Here is a 14,133-nt window from a genome sequence, read left to right as displayed (position 1 = left end):
CCGCTGGCAGTAGATAGAGTTGTGGATGGAGGAAGGGGAAAAGTAGAAACAAAGGAAGGAGGGCTGGAGACCAGGTTCACAGACAACACCCTGTTCTTCACTGGCCAAGGGTGGGGTGAGAAAGGGGAGGGGACAGAGTTTATAAGCCCAACATTTCAGGAGGTTTAGCACTTGAGGGTTAGGTGAGGGAACTGCGGGACTACAAGAAATTCACTTCATTTCCTAGGGTCTCAGTTTCCTCCTCTGTAAAATGGGCAGTAACTATCACCACCACCAAAAAGCATTTAAAAAACATTTGCACAAAAAAATTATGTGAAAAATCACAAACTCCACACTGTTTACAATTTGTTTAAAATATGCAAATAATATATGTTTACTAATATAAACATTTTTTGCTTTTGAGTTATTTTAGATTTGTTTTACTTGGATACTTTTTTCTCGATTTTGTGGCTGTTTTTTTTTAAAATGCAATCATAGTATGTATTATTCTTATTCTCTTTTCTTTTCTTCTCTTTTTCATCTCTTCATATATTCCCTTATTTTCTTTATAATTTCCAATATTTGCCATTTTTAATAACATAATATAATCGATTACATTTAAATATCACAATCTATTCAGTTATTTTCCCCAGTCATTGAATTTGTGTTATTTCCAGTTATTTTGTCGTTATGGAAAAAAGTGCCCATGAATATTTTCACACATACAAAGCTTTTTACCCTTTAAATAATGCCCTTAGGACATAATCTTAGTAATGACATCCTTAGGCCAACTAGCATGAACAGCTTTATAGCTCTTAATGTATATTCCCATTTTATTTTCTATAAAAACAATTCACAGCTTCTCTAGCAATTAATAGTCAGCCCATTTCTCTACTTTCCTATCAGCATTTAATTTGATCAGCTTAACCTGTCTGGTTCTCAGTTAGCCTACAATGCATTATTAGGGCCATATCAAATGAGATGGGTCCTTAGGTAGGAAACACAATCTGTTGCCAGGACTATACTCTTTCCAAAACAATGTCTTTCCAGCTTCATCATACCCAGTGGAACTTTTGTTCCAATGCTACAACCCCTCAGGAATGTAGGATTACCTTCATTGTATAAAAGATAATTTAAATTCACAATTGTATGATGGGTTTTAAAGTAAAACTTTTCCTGGAATATTTATACTCTTTAAACTATTATGGTCCCACCAGAAACCATGTTTGAGTTATGTGTATGCTCAGGCTTATACTGACTATTAGCTTCATGTAGGTATATAGGGACACTCCAGATATCTATCATATTTAGCTTATCTAAGGTTCTATTCATCTCTTTAACTTCTTTCTTATGTATCTTTTGGTTAGATTTTGTCTAGTTCTGAGAGGGGAAAATTAAACTCCCCTGCTATTATTATTTTGTTATCTATTTCCATTTATATCTCATTTAGTTTTTCTTTTAAAAATCTGGACACTATGCCTAAGTGTATACGAGTCCATACTGCAAATACTTCATTATCCTCCAACATAATATAGTTACCTTGTTCATTCTTTCCAATTATATCCATTGTCAGAGATCATAACTACTACCCCTGCCTTCTCTGGATCAGCTAAGGCATAGAATATTCTGCTCTAGCTCCTCACCTTCACTTTCTGTGTCTCTCATTTTCAGAGCATTTCTTATAAACAACACATTGCCAAGTTCTGTTTTAAGATCCTTTTTTGCAATCCAGTTTCTTCCCATGGGTGAATTCATCCCATTTACATTTAATGTCATAGCTACTAGCTGTGCATTTCCAGCTACTCTTTTCCTCCTCGCTGGTTGTCCTCCTCTTTCTTTCTGCTGTGTCCCTCCTCAGATGTACAATTGTCTTTGACCAAAATCTTGCCAATTCACACCTCTTTCCAAAGTCCTCCCTTATCCTCCCCCATTGCCCATCAGTTCCAAATTGGCCCACTTTTCCAAAGGTCCTTCCTTTGCCTCTTCCCTCTTTTTTTTATTTCTTATTCTATTCACCTTTCCAAAAATCCCTTCATTATCCCCTCAACTATGCTCTCCTATTTCTTCATATTAGTTTGTCTAAACGGTTATGATTAAAATCTCAGGAGATAATATATAAATTTATAATTATTTATTAGTAAAAGTTGGAGAGAGAGAGAGAGAGAGAGGGAGATCTGGGTTTGAGTTTCCAACTGTACCATTCACTCGTGTGTTGACCACAACTAGGGTTGTGTCTTCATTGGCTGGGGTTGAAGTAGATCATGTAATATCTGACTGGCAGAACTGGGACTGATCCTCTCATTTTACAGGGGTGCAAACTAAGGCTCAAAAGGAGGCCCTTTGAAGCATCCACATGCTAGGAGTCTCTCTGAAGGGCTGGCATGTGGAAGGGAAATTATGCTTATTCTACTTTGCCCCGAAGGGCAGAACTAGGAGCAGTGGACCTGGTGTGTGTGTGTGTGTGTGTGTGTGTGTGTGTGTGTGTGTCGGAGGGGGGATGGCAGTGAGCAATAGGAAGAAAAGTTGTAAGGAGAAAGATTTTAATTTGGAGAATTTTCATGGAATCTTGCTCAGTCATAAGTGCGATTGGCTGTCTTAGAAGGCACTGAGCTTCCCATCCCAACAAAGCTAGAAAATGAGCCAGTGATCGCAGGGAGCCAACAGGGCTCCATCGAGAACAGGTCGTGCCAGTAGAACCATATTCTGGTTGGGGACAGGATTACTGAACTGAGCAGACCGAGAGAATTCTGCAGATCCAGTTTGCCCAGATTTTATGCAGCCTGTGATGGTTCTGGAGAAGGCAGAGAGGCTCTGGCTAGAAGGGAGCAGAACGGGATGGATTCAGGACTCCACACGGCCCCTGGTCCAAGCTCTGCTTCTTCTTCACCCCAGCGGCCATGCGGGGAGACCCTGGTCATGGCTGGGCCGTGGGGCTCCGGGGGAGGCCAGGGCAGCCTACAGAAGGCCTCAGGCGCTTCCTCAATGGCTCCACATGGAGCTGCACAGGGTCATAGAAAAGCCTAGAACTTCTCTGAATATATTTGCAGACACCGTGTTATTAGTGCCAAGCCTGGTTGAAGAGTCTTTGGCAAGTTGCTCTTCCTTCCCCGGTTCATTCATGACAAGTTTCTGAAGCAGCCAAAGGATCTTTCCATTTATATAATTCTCAATGAGGCGCAGGGCAAGCGAGGAAAAGCGGCTATTCTGATTCACGTGAGGGAATGTCCGTTATCGTTAGAAACAAACTGTAAAGCGTCTCGGACAGCCGTGTGGTTGTCCCAGTGTGTCTGTTTTCCAATCCCCACCTCCACTCTACTGCAAGATGGGAGAGACGTCGGGGCAGTGGGTGCTAATGGAAGAGCCCTGGTAAGTCCCAACTCTGCTAACTCACATTTCCCCATCTCTAGAAAGTTGAAGCTGGAATCGGTGATCTGGAACATCCCTTCAGCCTCTGGACTCTGAACCTTGCCTCCATTACTTACCCCCAGTGTGACCTTGGACAATCCACCTACCCTCTCTGGACCTCAGTTTCCTCATCTGTAAAATGGGGGGTTTGGGCTGGATAGCTGCTCAGGTCTCTTTCCGTTCTAAATCCTTGATCACATGGGAAAGCCCAAGCTGTTTTTTCCTATGACTAGCTTAGTGACATCAATGCATATAAAAATATAAATGACTTTTCAGTCTCTATTTGCTAAGGAGGGGGAAGAGGGAGCAGCTTTTATAACCGGATTCAAAGGAAGGCCTCCATCCCCATAGTAAGAAAAGTGAAGCCCTAAAATAGCCCTCCCCGATGTTCCATCAAAGAACCCCGACCCCGAGCAGAGAGAGGGGCTCGCAGGGGGTCGAGAGGCAGAAATGGTCCCTCTTTGTCCTTCTGTCTCCTTCCCTCCCTCCCAGTGCAGGGAGGACGATTCAGAAACAAGAGTTTGAGACTCCATCAATGCCTTTAGTGATCTGAAAAGAGCGTTAGCTCCGGAACCAGGGGATGAAGCCCCAATTCCTACTCCATCACTCACTGCTGCGTGACCTTGGGTAGGTCCTTAACTTCCCCTAGCCTCAGCTTCCTCATCTGCAGAATAGGAAAAACGGTTCTTGGACCCTGACCTCAGCATGTTGCTGGGAAGAAGCCACTCCATCCCTGGCCTCGGTGCCTCCTCCTGGGAGGTTCAGGTCGGGTGGCCTCCTGGGAAAGCCTTTCCTGCCTCTCCCAGTGAGCACCCTCTCCCCAAGTGTCTGCACCAATCCCTTCCTTCAGTAAGTCAGCTCCAGAGGGAGGGCAGGAGGGCTCCTTTTGTGTCTAAACATTCCCAAAACACCTTCCTCAGGCCAGTCCTCAGAAGGGTTCTGGGTCAGTCCTGGGCCTTGGTGGGGGAGGGAGAGGGATGGAAGCATAAAGATGAGTGAGCAAGAAAGATAGCCTGTGCTGGAGGAGCGGCAGGTTCTTATTAAAGAAGATTAAGGAAAGGCATTTTCCTTCGGAAACTGTATTATTTTACTAATGATCTCCTGCCTGTTAACTGCTAGAGTGCCAGGAAGATCAATGACTTACTATTTATATTCTGGGCCCTGTTAACCCCTGAATGGCTTGTTCCCTGAAGAGAGCCCCAGTTCTCACCACTCTGCATGTTTGCTCTGCCACATGGAGGGATCAAAGACTTGAGAGCTAGAAGGGATCTTCACACCCCTACCTCCACCCCCTCCTCAATTTCTGGGGGAAGAAACTGGCGTCAAGAGGAAAGGTGACTTGGCTAAGGTCACTGAGCCAGCTGGGAAGAAGCCTTGGGGCCACCCCAATCTCTGAGATCTCAGCCCTTCACTAACAATACCATCAGGATTCCCATTCCTCTCCAGAGGATGGGGGAGGGAACAGGGAAGCCCTCAGAGAAAAGAAAATCTCCCAGCCAATCACTCTGGGAGGGCAGGCATGATTGATCCCCAGGCTAGAGGTGGGGGGGGGGGAGAAGGGAGAAGGGGGGTTAACTGTGCTCTCAGCCAGACTCCCTACAAAGACATCCCCAAAGGGAGCTGTAGCTGAATGTGCAGCCTCTGCAGGCTCCCCTCACCAATTTCCCCCCAAATGCAGGAGACCAGATTGGGTAGAAGCAAGGGGAGGAGGAATCAGAGAGAGGCAGGTAGGCATGCAGGCTGGCAGTGCGGGAGCAGGTCCCTGCATGGGCTTCTGGAATCCAGAGAACCCAGGTAAGACCAGAAGAGCAGGAAAAAGCAGGATTCCAGGGGGAAGAGCCTGAATTGTCAGGATTCCTTCAGTCCTAATGTGGGGAGTGGGGGGAGGGGAGGGGGGAATCTGTTTACAAATCTTGGCCTGTGTTGAGTTGGGAAACTTGACTGTTACCATCTCTCTGGCTTCATCAAAGACTAAGGACTCTATTTTTGCACTCAGATGCTCAGATTAGAAGGCGACAACCTCCCTCCCCCACCCGCAGCCTCCTGGGATTAATTGCATTTTCTTAATGGGATGCATGGAGTGGGGAAGGTAAGTAACAGAGAGACTGAGAGAAGTGGGGGAAGGTTCAAGAGACAGAAAAAGAGGAAAGAGGGAAGAAATGAAAGGGAGGGAGGGAGGGAGGGAGAGAAAAGAGGTGGGAGGAAGGAAGAAATGGAGGGGAGGGGGAAAGAGGAAGGAGAAGGAATAGAGAGATGAAAATAATAATAGCTAAGATTTATAGAGAGCTTGAGGGTTTGAAAAACTCCTTTGGAAAACAGATGCTTCCCCTTTGCACAGAGAATTGTTTGTGAAGCCAGCGAACTTGTGTTCAAATCCCAAATCCCAGTTTTGCTACTTTCTTGCTTGAGCAAGGTCTTTAACTTGTGCTTTGTCTCTGGCGTTTCCATCTCTCTGGTGGCCAGTTCTGAGGCTGTCTTTAGCAGGAGGCTGCTGCTGCAGCTCCATCTTTTCTGCCTCTCTCCAGGTGAGCCCACCACATCTGGTGATTCACCTGGCAGGCAGGCAGGCAGGCAGGCAGAACAGACATGCTATCTCCCCTAATGGAGGAGCAGAGAGAGATAGGGAAAGGGTCCACTGGGTCTACCCTGCAGGCTGCTTTGAATTTTCCATCCCCATAAAACAGACTGGCCAGCAGGAACGCAGGAGCAGGTGCCAGTAGACTGGGCTGGGGGAGGGCAGAGGAAGGGAAAAGCTGCTTTGGAGAAGAAAGGGTCTAGTAAGGACCTCTCTCCATTTTACTGAGGAGAAACAGAGGCCAGGGGACGGGAAGTGCTTTGCCCCAAATCACCAAGGCAGTAGGCAGCAAGGGGAGATTGAATTCCTTTGACAGTGTCAGTTATTCTTCCCCAGTCCCATGCTGAAGAGACCCGAGAGACAGATCATTCGGTCCCACCCCCTGCTGGATGGAGAAGCAGCAAAGCTGCTGGGCTGGGAATTTAAGTCCCCTCATTCCAAATTCATTGGTTTTTCTGCTCCTCCCGCCTGTCCCCTCCTTGATTTTGGATGGGCTGAGAGGAAGAAAAACCAGTCTGGAAGCCAGGATTTGCTTAGGGCATGAGATGGGCAGAGAAAAGCTGAAGCTCACTCAGGGTCTACAGAGAACAGAGAGATCACATAGAACATCTAAGCCTTTAGTTCCAATGGAACAGGAAATTCAAGTCCCCATCTGCCCTCTGGGGATAGACCCTTACAGAAAATTGTGTGTGTGTGTGTGTGTGTGTGTGTGTGTGTGTGTGTGAACCTTTTACACATCCTAGAGCCATTCTGGCAGTTTGGGGAAGCCTCAACCATAAGTGAGCATCTATATTAAACTATAGTGATGCATGTACTGTTTCTGATGTTCCTGGACACCAGGTACAGGTCTTCTATTGCAATCTCCTCTAGAGCAGAAGAAAATACAGTGCTTTGTGGTCCTCCCCACCCTCACCCCTAACACCTAAATCTATGCCTGGGCTTTAGGCATCAAATTCCCTCCGAATCCTTCCACAGGGTGATGGTTATCACTTAGAACTCTCCTCTGCCCATGGGTAGTGCTAGTGGGGAGAATGGAAGCCCCCATTCCCAGGGGCTTCTCTGGCCCTGCAGCCTGGAGAGAACTTCAGGCAGAAGAGCTGACCCTTGTTTCAAAGAAAGGGGTTTATTGAGTGGGTGATCGTCTGTGTGTGTGTGTGTGTGTGTGTGTGTGTGTGTGTGTGTGTGTGTGTGTAAGCACTTAAATATTTCATTCTTCCGCAGATGCTTTAAGGACCACCGAAAAAAGAAACAAGAGGAGGGGAAAGGGCCAGGCAGTGCCCAGAAGACTGAACTAAAGGCACAAAGCAAAGCAATCTGTTGAGAGGATCAGAACTGACCAGCAGCTAGAAGGGACCCCAAGCCCACAGAGCTTGGCCAGGACAGGTATAGGGTGTTTGGTAAACCCCAAAGTGCTTTGCAAATGTAAGCTATTGTTATATAACTGCCCCCCCTCTCTTCTCTTCTCTCTCCCCACCTCCCACCCCCAATCTGGGCAAGTGCCTTCTACCCACCCCATCCCTGTTTCCTCCAGGGTAAAATGGGGCAGGGGGAATAGGAGTTGCATTCTCGGGGGTCAGTGCTCCTTTGCCCACACAGGTACACAGTGCACACACACACACACACACACACACACACACACACACACACACCTCTCTCTCTCTCTCTCTCTGTCTCTCTGTCTCTGTCTCTGTCTCTGTCTCTGTCTCTGTCTCTCTCTCTCTCTCCCTCCCCCCCCCCCCCCCAGGGAGTCATTCCCTGGCGTCCCCTGCCTTAGGACCTTCTCTGAGATTTGCCCAGGGCACCAGGAGGGTGTGGAGGGAGAGAACTTCAACCAGTAGGCAGGGTCGGGCCAGCCAGGTGGGCAGCAGGTAGGCAGGCGGGAAGGTTGGGCAGGAAAATGCCAGGTTTCCAAACGCAAACATTTACTCCCTTCCCTTTTCCTCCGGGATTTGTCTCAACTTGACTTCTGGGTCGTCTCCAACAGGGAGCCCGTCTCCTCTCCTCCTCCTCCTCCCTCCTTCTCCTCCTCCCTCCCCAACAGCTGCATTTTCTCCCCGGGGCCAGGAGAGCCCCAGCCACAGTCGCCTGGAAGCAGAGGAAAAGCCCAGGCTCCAAACGCCCATCTTTCAGGTAACTCGCCCAGTGAAGCACGAGCGGACGCAGCCCGTCCTCCGCCGGAGCCGGCCCCGACCTCCCCTGGCATCCTCCCATCTCTCGCAGAGATGTCTGCCCCAAGCCCGGCCGCCTTTGCCCTTGGCAGCAGGGCGGCTCTCGCTAGCCCGGGAGGAGTCTCCCCAGATCCGAGCCCAATGACCTTGGCTCTTCGGGCAGCCCATCCCCCTGCGCAGCTCCGGGCCGGGCGGGAGCACCAGCAGCGCATTTCGGGAGGCAAGCCCACAACAAGGCAGCCTGGAGGAGAGCCCCCAACGCGCTGGGGCCGGCGGCCAGCTGAGCCCCGAGGCTCTCCGAGGTGCTTCCCCAGCGGCCGCGAGCTCCGGACAAAGCCCCCACAGCAGCGCCTGGGCATCACGCGCACGAGCCCCCAGCGCCCCGAATATCCCCGCAGTCAGAGGCGGCTCCCCACTCCCGCTCGGGCGAGCCCTGACAGCCAGCCCCGCTTCCTCTCCTCCTCCCCCCACCCCCCGAGCGGGCTGACCCGTTCCGGTTCATTCGGCGGCCCCCTGGGCGAGCGGCAGAACCCCGCAGTGGTCCGTCCCCTCGAGGACTCGCAGGCGCTCGCAGCCCCCGAGACACTCAGCCGATTCCTCCCCTTCGGGGACCCTTTCAACAAGCGGAGGAAATGGGTCTATTTATAAACGGGCCCCAGAGGCAGCCGGAGATCGCGCGGGCCACAAGCCCCTGCTGGAAAGATGCGCCCCCTACCCAATTGTCCAAGGTCCCTCCTCCTCCTCTTCCTCCTCCCTTGCCGGCTTCCAGAAGGACCTGCGGTCGAGGTGGGGGGGCAGCCCCGGCCCCAGGCGGGCTTCCCAGCGGATTCCCCCCAACCTCTTGCCAACCTCCCCCCCTCCCCCGGCCCCCGGCCGGCCGCGCTGCGCAGAGCCACACATGCAGAGAAGGAGGAGGAAGAGGAGGACGAGGAGGGAAGAAGGAAGGCGAGTTAGCCCGCTCCAGGCACTTACTGGTCGGAGCGCTGGGCACGCACGGACGGGCACTCGATGCCAACAAGAGCCCTCGGCAGCTCGGGGCTCGAGGGCTTCCAAGCAGTCCCTGGAATTCGGAGATGCTGCGTGCGTCCGCCCGCCCGTCTGTCCGTGCACGGGTCCCGCCGCCTGTCCGTCGGTCCCAGGCTCAGCTAGCTATCTGCAGCAGTAGCAGCAGAGGCAGCCGCTTCAGTCCCCCTCGGCGCGCGCCTCCCTGGTTCCGCCGCCACCACCGCAGCACGCGTCCGCGCTCGCGCCCGCGCTCCCGCCCGCGCTTCTGCTCGAGCTCGCGCTCCGTCTCTTACACGGACTCTGCAGCTGCTCGACTTCAGGACCCCAGTGACAGTCTGGACTAGGCGCAATGCGCAGGCGCGCCGCTGGTCCAGCCTCCGCCCCCGCCTTCTTCTCCTCCCTCCCCCGCTCCCCTCCTTAGTCCAGCGCACCTGCGCACGCGGAGCGGGAAGAAGCCGCCGGCGCTACTGCCGCGCCAACCGCTGGTGACCCAGCCCCGCCCATTGAAGCTATTGAGCATGCGCCAGGCCCCCTCTGAGGCCGCTAGGGGCCGCTGCTGCGTCGGCGCCCGGGCAGCCCTGCTGCTCAGGACGCAGGTTCAGATCCGACCACTGCCGCTTTGGACAGGTCACAGGCCCTCTCTCTGGCTGAGCTTTCTCCTCCGTCAAAAAAGGGGGCTGGGCTAGAGCAGGCATTCTGGACCTTTTTGATGTCCCGGACCCCGCCGCAGACCCCATGGTGCATGATGCTGTGAAGTGTACGGAAGAAAAGACAAAGGATGGCAAAGGGCTCACTTGGTTAGGAAGGGATCCAAGTCCATGTTCTCAGGGTTCCTGGCCACCTATCTCTGGAGCATGGGGCCACTAGGCTGTCTTACAGCCCTAAATCTCTGATTCTTGGCAAGTGACTTCAGGCCCTGGCCTCAGTTTCCTCCTTTGTAAAAGGAAGATGTTTGAATAAATGACCTCCTGGACTTCTCATCAATCAGAGCTTGGGGCTTAGAGGGAGGAAGACTAAGTTCAAATCCAGGTTCAGATAATTCCCAGTTGAGCGAGCCTAGCCAAGTCCCTTAACCTCTATCTCCTCATCCATAAAATGAGGATCCCAGGAGTATCTCTCTCCCAGTGTTGGGAGGTTCAAGTGTGATAAGGTCTTCTAAAGGCCCTTAATAATGCTTGTACTGAGTACTGAGTACAAATAAAGGCATAATAAGCCTCATCTAGGAGGTACCAAAAGAAGACAAGTCCTTAGCTGAGTATTTACAGCATATATACCAGGGCTGTCGGGAAGGTGGGCACCAGCTGGTATTTGATCCCAGAGTTCTATGAGATTAGCCTCCCTTTGTGGCCTCATGCCCCTCAGGGAATCCTGGGATGGGTGCTTCTCCCTGTATCTATCGACTTCTGTTTTAGAGCCATACTTCAAGTTTGGCCCTGGAGTCAGGGAAACTCATCTGGCCTCAGACACTTCCTAGCTGGGTGACCCTGGACAAGTCACTTAACCCTGTTCACCTCAATTTCCTCATCTGTAAAATGAGCTGGGGAAGGAACTGACAAACTACTCCAATACCTATGCCAAGAAACCCTAACTAGAGTCAGGAAGAGCCAACCCAAGGAGCCAAGACAAGCTTCCTGGGCACTAGGCGCTGCCCTTGGTGCTGGATCACAGCCACCTGCCTCTCTGGGAAAGGGGAAGCTTCACACTTGTACGCCCAGGTCTCTGGTCCTTGTTTTATAGAAGGACTAGCCAAGGCCCCAAAGGTTTAGTGTCCAAGGTCACCTGGGTTGAACCTAGGGCCATCTTCAGGGCACAGCCAAGTTCTTGAAGTTGGTGTAAGTTGCTTCCTACCTTTGGGCCTCCATATCCTTATCTGTAAAAGGAGGGAGGTAGACCCACTACCTCTAAACACACCTGGGCTGTCCACTCCATGACCTGGAGAGGAAGTATGATGCCAGAGGGAACAGGACTTCCAAGTCCTGCTTCTGTCACAGACCTGCTGCATGACCCTGGGCAAGTCATTTCCTTTAATTGACCTCTATTTTCTCAAACTTAATAAGCTCTTGTTATTGGTTGACACTTGTTGTACTGAGATCCCGGCTCTGTTTACAGCCACCCAGCTTCAAGAGCTTGGCTATGCACTGCAGATGCACCTCTCTGGTCCTCTCCATCCAGCTCTGTAATGACCCTCCGACCACTGAATCCTAGATCAAGAGCTGGAATGGACCTCAGAAATGACCCAGTCCGGCCTCCTCATTTGGCATGAAAGGGGGACGTCAGCCCCAGTGAATGGCATTACGAGACGCTCTCCACTCTGATCCCTTTGCCAGGGAAGGAGGCTCGTTGGAGCTCCCGAATCACTGGAAGGTGTCAGTGGGTGGGAATGAACCCGGGTCGTCTCCATCAGTCATCACAGGCCATAAGCTAAGGAGCAACGAATGAAGCCAGGAGATGCCACCCCACAATAGCTGGCTAGCGATGGGTTAGAGATGACCAGGCACCCCCTAGGGAGCTGGTTCAGGAGGGGGCATTCTGGGCACAGTCCAGCCTGGCGGTGGGGCTCGTGTGAGTTCCCTCTTTGCTACATGGTCCCCAAGGACCTTTGGGTGTGTGAGGGGAGGGTGTGTGGCAGATTTGGGAGTCTGTTCTGTACCAAGAGTTGGTGCTGTATGTACCATTTTAGAAATCATTGTGGCTCCGCGTGTGGAGTTTTCTTGGCCAACGTAGTAGAGTGTTTGCCGTATCCTTCTTCAGTGCCAAGCAAAGAGAGGTTGAGTGATTAGTCCAGGGTCATACAACGTGTGAGTGTCTGAGGTCGGATTTGAACTCGGTTCTTGACGCCAAGCCCAGAGCTCTATCCACTGAGCCATCGAACTCATAAAAGCAGATTAAAACTCAGGTTCACTAATTGATTATTCAATGGACCCCCAACCCCCTACTGATGGGAGCTGCTGAGCAGTGGGACTAGAAGCCTTAACTCTTTGGGGTTAACCCTTAGTGACTCAGTCTCTCCATGCTGTTGATAAATGGGGAAGGAGCCCCAGAGGCTTCTTTATTTGGGAAGGGAGTGAGGGGAGAATTCACCTGGTGGTTTCAAGGGAATGGGAAAGGGCCATTCTTCAGGATGGCACTAGCAATACCTGTCCGCTGGGGCCTGCCAGCTCTCCCACAGGTGGAGTGGGTGGGAGTAGCATCCCTGCCTTTTGAAGCGCCAGAGCTCTCTCACTGAATTTCTGTCTGCGGCTACATGTTGGTTCCTCAGGGAGCTCAGGGGCGCTGGTTCTCCTTCCCTCTCTGGAATTCCTCCTATGCTGCCCTGGGGCTCTGTAGCGGGTGGGAGCCTGGCCCTGAGTTGTATAGCCCAGCACCCCAGAGAGCTTGGGGATCCCTGTAGGGTCTATTTGGCTAGTAAGAGAGAGCCCTGCTGGGCAGAGTGGGCAGCTGCTGGGCCGGTGCCCAAGTGTGTACACCGCCCATGGCAGTGGGGTTTGGGACTATATTAAGGCTGAGTTGGGAACATTCTAGGAAGGAGCTGGGTTGGCCTTTTCTTAATAGGGATTTGTTTGGGCTCAAGAAAAAGTCACCTAGAACATTCTAAAAAGCAACTGCTGCTTCGTTTTTGCACTTCCTAGGGAGCCTGGAGGCTGACCTAAGGTCCCTGGGGAATCCAGCCTCCCAAGCCAGAAGGAGCCCTTAGGGGGCTAGCTGAGGGAGGAGGTGGGGGGACACGGCCCTATTCTTAGATGGAGCTCCTTCTGAATCAGAACGTGAGACTGGCAGGGCTGGAGCAAACCTCAGAGCTCAGCAGGCAGACACCAGCTGGGCCAGCCAGGTCTACTCAGGAAGGTCGTCTCCCAGCATCCCTTCCAATGGCCCGGGCAGTCTGTGCTCAGAGACCTCCAGGCCTGGGCTTCTCTTCCTTTCTGGACAGGCATCTAAATGTCAGCAGTGACTGCAGAGGAGAGCAGGCAAGTGCTGCCAGGAGGCCAGGAGCTGTTCTGGGGAGGAGAACCTCCCATGGCCTCCTACCAGCCCAGAGAGGAGAGGACTGAAAGCTCTTTCTTTGAGAGAAATGGGATTGTGATCACCTAGTCAGGAAAGTCATCCTCAAACCAAGATTCTGAAGTGGGAACATGCAGAATATCCGAGGATTTGGAGCTGGAAGGGGTACTCAGCATTGTCCAGTCTGACGTTCCCATTTTATAGCTGAGGAAACTGAGCCCCAGAGGAGGGAGATAACATGTCTAAGTTCACTCAGGGAGTCAACATAGGAATCGAATCTTGAAGCCGGGTCTCAGGCTTCCAAATCTCTCCACAGCACTGCTATTATAGCCAGGGGTATTTTAGATAAGGGAGTTGGGGGGCGGGGAGAAGGGCGTTAGTTCCTTTGGTGGAGTGTCCAGTGACTCTACAGAGCAGTGAGACTGGAAAACTGGCCACCCTTCTTTAGAGGCGACAAATGGATGGTATTGACCCAACCCAGAAAGTGTCTGTGCCCAGGGACCCTAACCATGCCAACCAAGCCTTGAAGAAATTCATGGTCATTGACGACTCGGGATGATGCCAGACATTGGGAGTCAGTAGCAGAGAGCTCTGTGGAGACGTAAGGTAGGCGTGATGTTCTCCTTCAGCTGCAGAGATCCAGGAAGGATGGAATCAAGATGGTCCCAGAGCTGTGCCTGGAAGACTTTCCCAGGAGGCCGTTCTCTCCCATCACCCTTCCAGTCCTACTGTAGATGTGGGTGGGAGGAGTGAAGATGATAACAAATATGGATGAGAGATGCTTTCTCAGTTCTCAAGGGTAATTAGTATGGCCATTGTTGGAATGAACAGAAGCTCAGATTTGGAAAAGGACTTCAAATGCCTTCCCCCGCCCCCACCCCCACCCCCAACCCCAGAAGGGAAACCATTTGAGGGCAAGGCTTATTTTGTCTTTGTATCACCAATACTGCACACACTCCTTGGGAGGCTCGAGGGTAGAGGGCTAGGTTTGGAGTCAGGAGG

At 51.5% G+C, this 14,133-nt stretch overlaps 1 protein-coding gene across 1 annotated transcript in view; it reads right to left on the bottom strand.

The window, feature by feature from the left end:
* VSNL1 (visinin like 1) overlaps positions 1 to 9,742 on the bottom strand; it is a 41,723-nt gene extending 31,981 nt beyond the window's left edge. Inside the window, exon 1 of the mRNA XM_056814811.1 lies at positions 9,100 to 9,742. The gene's annotated coding sequence lies outside the window, so the exon portion shown is untranslated. The remainder of the gene's footprint in view (positions 1 to 9,099) is intronic.
* Positions 9,743 to 14,133: the final 4,391 nt, after the last annotated feature.

Source organism: Monodelphis domestica, chromosome 1, assembly GCF_027887165.1.
Source record: "Monodelphis domestica isolate mMonDom1 chromosome 1, mMonDom1.pri, whole genome shotgun sequence".
NCBI classification, from domain to species: domain Eukaryota; kingdom Metazoa; phylum Chordata; class Mammalia; order Didelphimorphia; family Didelphidae; genus Monodelphis; species Monodelphis domestica.
The sequence above is the reverse complement of the archived record's forward strand: the minus strand, read 5'-3'. Positions and strand labels throughout refer to the sequence as shown.